The sequence below is a fragment of the Sapajus apella genome, unplaced genomic scaffold (assembly GCF_009761245.1).
Source record: "Sapajus apella isolate SASKATOON/1434 unplaced genomic scaffold, GSC_monkey_1.0 scaffold7, whole genome shotgun sequence".
Classification (NCBI taxonomy): Eukaryota; Metazoa; Chordata; class Mammalia; order Primates; family Cebidae; genus Sapajus; species Sapajus apella.
Window position 1 is genome coordinate 27,867,446 of NW_022436947.1, and position 9,037 is coordinate 27,876,482.

The window sequence follows — 9,037 nt, forward strand, 5'->3', positions numbered from 1 at the left end:
TTTTTTTTTTATTCTTGCTACTTTTTTTTTTTTTTTTTTTTTTTTTTTTTTTTTTTTTAATAGCTGACCAGGGTTAGAGACTAATGGGAACAGAAGTGACTGAGCAGAAACAGAGCTCCCAGCCTTCACAATTCAGCTGCACATTGCTGCTCTCTCTCTCCTTTCCCACTGAGAATCTCAAGGAAGCAAAGAATAGTAGTAGTTCTAATACCCCTCTCTGCTTTCATATAGGATTGTATTGCTGCAGAAACAGGAGACTTTATTTGATTTTTCAAATAACTTTTTAAAAGAACATTGCTTAGATTTTAAAAGTGGGTTACACAGTTCACACCAGGTGGATAGTTTTACCTACCTCTGGCTCATACTATTCAGTACTAAATCAGTTTTGTCACATTCTATGTAAAGTGGAGATTTAAAATTCATGATTTTCATAGGCTGAGTACAGTCTTTCCGTGGAGTCTTGTCAAGTCCCCCTTTAAAGGTCCACCTTCCAGGACCATTATTCCCAGTCCATGTCCCAACTAATTACACATCTTTCCCTACTGTGAAATTGCTCTACAGCCTTCTATAACACTAGTGATTGTAGCTACACATAGTAAGGGGATGATTCATGGAGAATACAATGGCAGAATTACCCTATCAATACTGTTTGCTTGGTATTTGCACATCACATGGTCCCCCACTTTTCTAACTGTTGACTAGTGGTCAGCTGTTGACACACCTGGTTATTCTTCACTGAATGTTTGTAGGCTGTTGTTTTGGCTGTTTGTAGGCTGTTTGAACCTCTTGCTTTCAATCCACTTGGGCTGGGCTTCGTTCTTTTTATTTGATCTCCCGCTTTACCTCTTGCTGGCATCTTAACTAAATTTTATTTTTTACTGTGTATGAGGGGCTGGCCCTCTTATAGTTCACCATCTAGCAACAGAGACATAAACAAATTATGAGACTATGTGATAAGTGCTATAAAGAAGACATGTGAGATAAGCGTTAAAGGAACTCTTGTGTCAAGGTGGTTCCAACTTCTAACATAATAGCTGCTGTCTTCTTCCCATGTCTGTGGTCTCAGTAAACATAGCTTCTATTTTATTACCTTATTCAGTCAAGAAAAGCTGTCAGCCTAGATGTTAGGCAGTGAGCTGCTGATCAGCTACAGGGCAAGGTCAATTCATTTGACCTCTTAGTCTCTTCAACTGTGTAATGAAGGGGTTGAGCTCTAAAATTCCCCTGGCTTGAAAAAAATCAATGATTTGCCCATCTGGGTCACTGATATTCCCCAGATATGAATGACATGGCTATTCCAAGTCAACATAGCTTCCCACAGCTGACACTGGTCCACTGAAAGTCACTTCCTATGTATAGTACTCCAGCTAACTAGGTTAGCTAACCTAAGCAGTTGTAGGCCCAAAGTGATCCCTGCTTATTGATGTCAACACTGGAGAATATCTACAGCGCGTTAAAATACTCTTTCACTGGGAGTCTGCTTTATTCATGTGCCAACTTCATAATAGCACTTTTAATTTTAATCAGACAGACTTGATGCTCTGCCTCCATTTCAGATAACTAAATTATGGATATTTGTGCCCTATTATTTCTTTGTATTTTATTCCTTTTATTTCCTTTTCATGTTCTATCTCCAATTATAAACAGTTCATGGATTTCTTTTAGGGGGTATGAAACCTTTTTCAAGTTTCTGTTTCAAACATACAAACCATAAAATTTAAGATGTTTTAATACCACCACAGTTTTCAATTACAGAAGGACCCATTTTTAAATGGATATTTACATCTACCATATACAAGGAGTTCTACAGGATTCTTAATAAATCCTTTGATCAAACCTGCTATTGGCTTGGGTTTTAGTTGTAGAGACTTACAAACTGAACATAAATCTAGTTTTCTTTTTATAGATGTTTTTGCTATGCCTAACATGCATGAAATAAAAATGGTTTTTAAATTTAACCCAGTGCAAAAGTGTTTTCCTATCTTTAATTACACACACGACTCAGATTTAAATGTCTATAATTAATGGTGCATTTTTATTGATACTTTCTGATTTATATTAAAATGATATATTATAAAACATTCTTTTTATATTTTGAGTCTAGTGGCTTGTTGACTTTTAACTAGAAAAGATATTCTTATTATGGTAGTAATTTTTAGCTACCATCAATAAGAAGAAATTTGATAGGTAATATAGTAGGGAAAATAGCCATGCATCCTGGAATTTATGATTCAAAGAAACAAGTGTTCCTAATTTTAGATGGTCCTGATACATCCACAGAGCATTGGAAATTCGGAATAATTATTGCCATCAATGCTTCTAGATATAATGCAACTGAGTTCCTCGATGCAGAAAGAACCTGTATTCTTCTCTGTGGTGCTATTATTTGTTACGCCTGGAAGGTCTTGAGCATTTTCTGCAGTGCATGAGCTCCAGTGCTTTGCGTTTTTATCATAGGCATAAAAACTGTCATTTTCAGGAAGAAAAAAATATAAGAAGAGAGAAACACATTTTCTACTGTATTGAGTCTTACTGAGGAAGATTTGCTCTCTGTTGTAATTTTAAATCCAACTTAAATTGTATGCACAGAAAAAATAGATTCTCATAAATATTCAACTGAAAAACATTCTATTTTAAACCAAGTAAAACTATACTTATATTAATAATCATGATCAATTATAATGTGTTCATTACAAGGACAAGGAGGAATATAAAATAAATAAGAGACCCAGCTTCTTGACTGAGATGCTTCTCCATGGCAGAAGACAGAACACATAGTTAAATATATTTCACCATTAGCAGCAGAAACCAGGACGTATCATGTACATAATCACCAAAGAGAAGCTACATTTAAAAATGAGACAGAATGGTAGGAACCAGTGACACTTGAAAAAAAAAATCATGAGTAGGAGAGTTTGAAAAGTTTGAAAGGAATTTTTAACAAAGTATGAGACCAATTTTTTTAAGTGGTTTAGAATTTGACCCCACTGTTTAAGAACCTTCAGTGTCTCCCTATTATATACCTGGAACCAAATTCAAGGCCCATTAGTAAGATCCTTTACGATATAGCTTTATTTTCATCTATCCAGATCCTTCTCTCATTCTTTTCTATTTTCTATTTTTTATCACCATTTCATAAACACACACACACACACACACACACACACACACACACACACAGCCCTACCTCTCCTGAGATACACACTTCTCCCTCTCTCCCAAGCTATCCAACTCAAGCTATAGACCCATTCATCTTTAATCACTTTGACCCACAAATTAATTTCTCAGGTTTCTGCATGCCTAAATTATGTGTAACCAGTGTGTGGCTTTACATGATGTGATGATGTTCTCTAATTGCTTCAGCTTTCTCTAGTAAGATTGTATGCTCATGGGCCTTGTCTTCTACCTATTTTATGTTCCCACAAAGTATCCTAGATTAATACTAGGCAATAAGTAAATGCTTAATAAGGAGAAAGACTATTTACGTATGACAGAAGAGAAAAAATATTAATTTAAAAAATGTCTTGTCTTTTCTATCTCTTTTCTAGTACTCTCTTTGCCCTTGTCCCAGTTGGGATGCTAATTGAAATATGTCCAGAACAGGGGAGTTCAGTAAGGGAGGAGGGAGAAAGAGAGAAAATCTGAAAGCACAATCTAGATAAGCCTGCCCTCTCCCCTTTATAAATGAATATACTATAATATTTTAATGACAAAGGAACTTTAAAGTTTTCTTTAATGATGATGAATTCTGAACTATTCATACTTTGTCACCTCACTCCTTTATGATTGGTTTCAGACCAATGGACTATAGAATCAAAAAAGCTGTATAACATTTTCTTTATAGCTGCAATTTTCTTATAAACACACTAAGCAATATTGAATAAATATGTTCAACTTTTAAAAGACATATTTTTATTTTAGAACATTTTTCACATTGAACAATATTCACAGATGGGGAACATTTTATTAATAAAGAATATCTCTTAATCTATGTTTCCATAAGGACCTAAATTAGACTCTATTTAATAGATAACTCATAGCAACTTCAAAAATGTCATCATTTAGAAATCAGTTAAGCTGTAGTAGAATTTTTTTAAAGCCATACTAGCACATTTAAATCACTGAGAACAAGATCAAGAACAAGGGTTATGCTTATCAAGTATAAAATATTGCCTTAACATCCATATATGTTCCCCAATAATTGAAATAAATTTGTAAAATGTATTCTAGAGTAACCCAATTTTTATCAGATGTTTCAAATATAGTGATTGAAAAATCCCTCTGAAACATCATTAAGAATACGACCCCATAATATCATATTCCATTTTAATGTGCTAAGAATATTAACCTAAGAGCAAATGAATTTATAATATATATCTAAGTATACTTTAGAATAATTTCATTTCATTTCAAATAGATTACAGGCTGTTAACATAAATGCTGTTGAGTTTGGTGTATAATGGCACTTGTTATTTTTATTAAATTATTGTTATCACGACCATAGTTATTTCAAGTCAAAATAAATAGGGACAATTTGGGTGTCAGTTGGACATAAAAGTAAGAAAAGCTTATAATTTTAATTTATCTGGGAAATAAGCACCCTGGGTATTTATCAATGATAAATAAAACTGTATAGTTGGATTTCTTGATTTCACAATTTTTTTAAAAGCAAATGTTGTAAGTTCTAGGTGGACAAAAGCCCATTTTTAAAGCTAATATCTTTTTTTATACTAAACTCTTCAGTTTAAAAGTTCTTCAGAGAATTAAATGATTATTAGAGTCAGGGACAAAAATGACCACCTTTTATTTTGTCAAAGCGTTGTAAACTCAATGTATTTCTCTATTCAGTTAACTGAAATAGGCTGTGGTTTGGAATACTGAAGAAGTGATCATAAAGAAGATTGTTCAATTGTTGTAAATCACTTTTCATTCATTCATTCAACAAATATTTATATGCCACCTACATATGTACATTACATTATACATATTAATGTGAACGGATGATTATCTCAACTCCAAAAAAGTTTTACCTTTTTAAAAAGTATTTTTGGAGGCCAGGCGCGGTGGCTCAAGCCTGTAATCCCAGCACTTTGGGAGGTCGAGGCGGTGGATCACGAGGTCAAGAGATCGAGACCATCCTGGTCAACACGGTGAAACCCCGTCTCTACTAAAAATACAAAACATTAGCTGGGCATGGTGGCGCGTGCCTGTAATCCCAGCTACTCAGGAAGCTGAGGCAGGAGAATTGCCTGAACCCAGGAGGCGGAGGTTGCGGTGAGCCGAGATCGAGCCATTGCACTCCAGCCTGGGTAACGACAGCGAAACTCCGTCCCCCGCCCAAAAAAAAAAAAAAAAAGTATTTTTGGAACTAATGTTCCAACTCTCACTTTTAGATTTTAATCAGTAAAGAAGATAAAAATCATCCTACATATTCATACCTGAAACACTTTGTTTCTCAAATCAGGAGAGGAAGTGCTCTATTCTATTAAAAATGATAGGATTCAGGGCATGTTTACTTAAGCAAAAGTCCAGTTATATCATAAAAGTGCATTTTACAGATAAATGTAAATAGGGGAACAAGACCTTTGGCTTGTAAGCTTACAGTGGTTCCCAGCCATGTGGGGATGTGGTTTTGTGCAGTGATACAATGAAGTGATTTGGCTGACTAGCTCCCCAAGTTTCCAGGTAGAAGTCAAGTTTCAGCCACATAGCAAGACTATTCATCTATTAGAACTATGCTGTTTGATATATTCTAAATTTGGTAAAAGGGAAATGAACTATTATTGATTTGATTGGTATTGGTTTTTAAATCACAAGGAAAGGTGCCCAAAAATGGACAGCAGGGATTTATTTTTTAGCTTAGGAATATTTACCCTGAACCAAAGCCACCTTTTCCAAAAATATAGTCAGTGCTGGACAAGCATATGAGAAGAGCAGACTTGTGGCTGGACTGGATTCTTATGCTGGTCACTAAGCATAGTACAACACTACGGATCTGGGAGGACTGAGAGTGACCCACTGGTAGCATCAATCCCCTTCAATAGTCAAGTAACTTTTTATTTTTGAAACTTTAACAAGCTGACACTGAAGTGGACAAACTGGGCTCATTGGAAAGCAGAAGAAATTTATTTCTTCTTGGTTTGTTTATTAGCATAGAACAAAAACAAACCAAGTCACCTTGGTTTGTTTATTAGCATAGAACAAAAACGTTTTATTTATTTATTCACATGAGGGATTTACATGTGAATGGAAGCCCACAGAAGGGCACATCAGTGACCACAACAGCAAGGCCACCCACCCCACACTGCCCTGAGGAACTCAATGACTTGGTCTCATACATCAACAGAAGTAATAGCAGAGAAAACACAAAATGAAGGTCATGATTCTTCTTGATGAAATAAGTGGCATCATGGGGGGAATAATAAAAATAGCTCTTCAAGGTCTATCAAAATAAAAAGTAACTTCTAAGGTATAATGCCACAATAGGGATGATTTAATAGGAAAATGGAGTCTGAAAGGCTCTAAAGAGAATGGACTTAATCATGTCTAAGCTTATGAATCTGATGAATATTTCTACACAATAATATCACAACAGATTGAATACTTAATATAGAACACCACATTGTTTCAGTAAAATAAAAGGAATTACAAAGTCATTACATAGAATGAAATTTCAGGAACACACAAGTATTGTTTTCCTGGCCATCTGAAAGCTTTCTCTGAAAGTATTTATGTGCTCCCAGATTTTTTTTTTCTTTTGAGACAGAGTCTCACTCTGTCACCCAGGCTGGAGTGCAGTGGCACAATCTCAGCTCACTGCAGCCTCCACCTCCCGGGTTCAAGCAATTCTCTGCCTCAGCCTCCTGAGTAGCTGGTATTACAGGTGCCTGCCACTGTGCCTGGCTAATTTTTGTGTTTTTAGTAGAGATGAGGTTTCACCATCTTGGTCAGGCTGGTCTTGAACTCCTGACCTTGTGATCCACCTGCCTCAGCCTCCCAAAGTGCTGGGATTACAGGTGTGAGTCACCACACTGGCCTCTCAGCTTCTATATGTTACTAATTAATGAGTCACCTTGGTTTGTTTATTAGCATAGAACAAAAACGTTCTGTGGAGAAAAATGTTATTTAAACTCTTCATAGGGATTGTATGTCCAAAAATATATGTGTATTATTTATATTTTTACTTTTAAATGGATTACACTGGTGATATGGTTTGACTGTGTCCCCACCCAAATCTCATTTTGAATTCCCACATATTGTGGGAGGGGCCTGGTGGGACGTAATTGAATCATGGGGGCAAGTCTTTCCTGTGCCATTCTCATGATAGTGAATAAGTCTCCTGAGATCTGACAGTTTTATAAAGAGGAGTCCCCATGCACGAGCTCTCTCTACCTGCTACCATCCATGTAAGACATGATTTGCTCCTCCTTGCCCTCCATCATGATTGTGAGGCTTCCCCAGCCATGTGGAACTGTAAGTCCATTAAACCTCTTTCTTTTGGAAATTTCCCAGTCTCGGGTGTATCTTATCAGCAGCATGAAAATGGACTAATACAACTGGCATATTTTTAGAAATATGTCTTTTCACATGTCATAACAGGACAAAGAATATGGTTCTATCCAAAGGCCAGAAGACCTGAATTCTAATTCTTATCCTGCCACTAACTCACTGAGTGACCTGCCAACGTCAACTAATCTTTTGGGACCTAATGTTTCATTATTCTCAAAACAACCTCTGAGAAAAACTCTGCTCTCATCCTCAGTCAGTTTATTTCACTGTTTCAACTATGCCTTTTAAATCTAAGATTAATATAATGAAATTTTCATTTATATTCACTGCACAATTTCTTTTAACTAGATTTTAATGGACCCATATAATAACAATAATCCCTACTTCCATTAATAGTTTGAAAAAATGGTCTGAGAAAAGTTAGAGAGATTCTAAATGTGTATAAAGTACAGAGATTCTAAATGTGTATAAAGGACCTACCTTATGCACAGAAAGCCTTCAGTGTGTGTCTGTATGTGTGTGTGTGTGTGTATTTATATATGTTCATATATCCTGAAAGCTATACAAGCCATAAAATGATTAAGGAGAATTTTTTTTCATTGGGAAGAAAAATAATAAATCACGTCATTATTTTAAGAGAAGTAAAGAATGACTGAAATAACAAATTAGATGGATGGAACACGTGACACCTCCAGATTCAGATCCAATGGGGACTTCGGAAGAAGAAGCCATGTATTATTTTATTTATGGTTGTAAGAACAAAGTACCTATAGAGACAGAAACTAAAAGCTAACAACACACAATAAAAGCAAGGAAAAATTTGATAAGATAGAAATAATTACAGCTTTATAAAACCTGTACCTCAAAACCTATCATCTCTAGCAAAAACGTATGTTATCAATATAGTTATAGAGAGTAGAACCATTACAGGTAAGGCATCAACTTGTAATATGGACAATGGCTAGTTAAGGATAACCTTAAAAAGAGTAGATGGCCACCTGCAGTGTATTACTTGAAGGACCATAAAATTCTTTCTCCTGAAATACTTTTTTACCTCTTATCTGGCCTGAAATTTCCCCAAGAGGAGTCACCTCCAGAAGATCCCTGTGAAATCATACATGTGTAACATCACTGATTTGAGAAGGTCCGACTGCCCAACTCATCCTCTGAAACTACAGAGAGACCTTGTCCTATCAATTGTTCCCACCCCACTCCTGGAAGTTTAGCCTCCCTTCTTCTGCTGGCTTTTAATTTTAATTTAAATATGTTCATGATTCTCTTGGCTCAAATAAAGGATGAAAAATCCCTCAATCCTACATCTCTCTCCTGCTGCAATGCCTTATCGCCTCTTCCCAATCAAGCATCATCTTCTAGTCACTCTTCCACCCATGGCAGCCCTGTTTTCTTCACTACTTCTATTCCTAAGGGCACCAAGAACATTAGGTCTGGTAAATCTAATGATACGTTTTTTCTTTTTTTTTTCTTTTTTTTTTTTTTGATGAGACAGAGTTTCGTTCTTGTTCTCCAG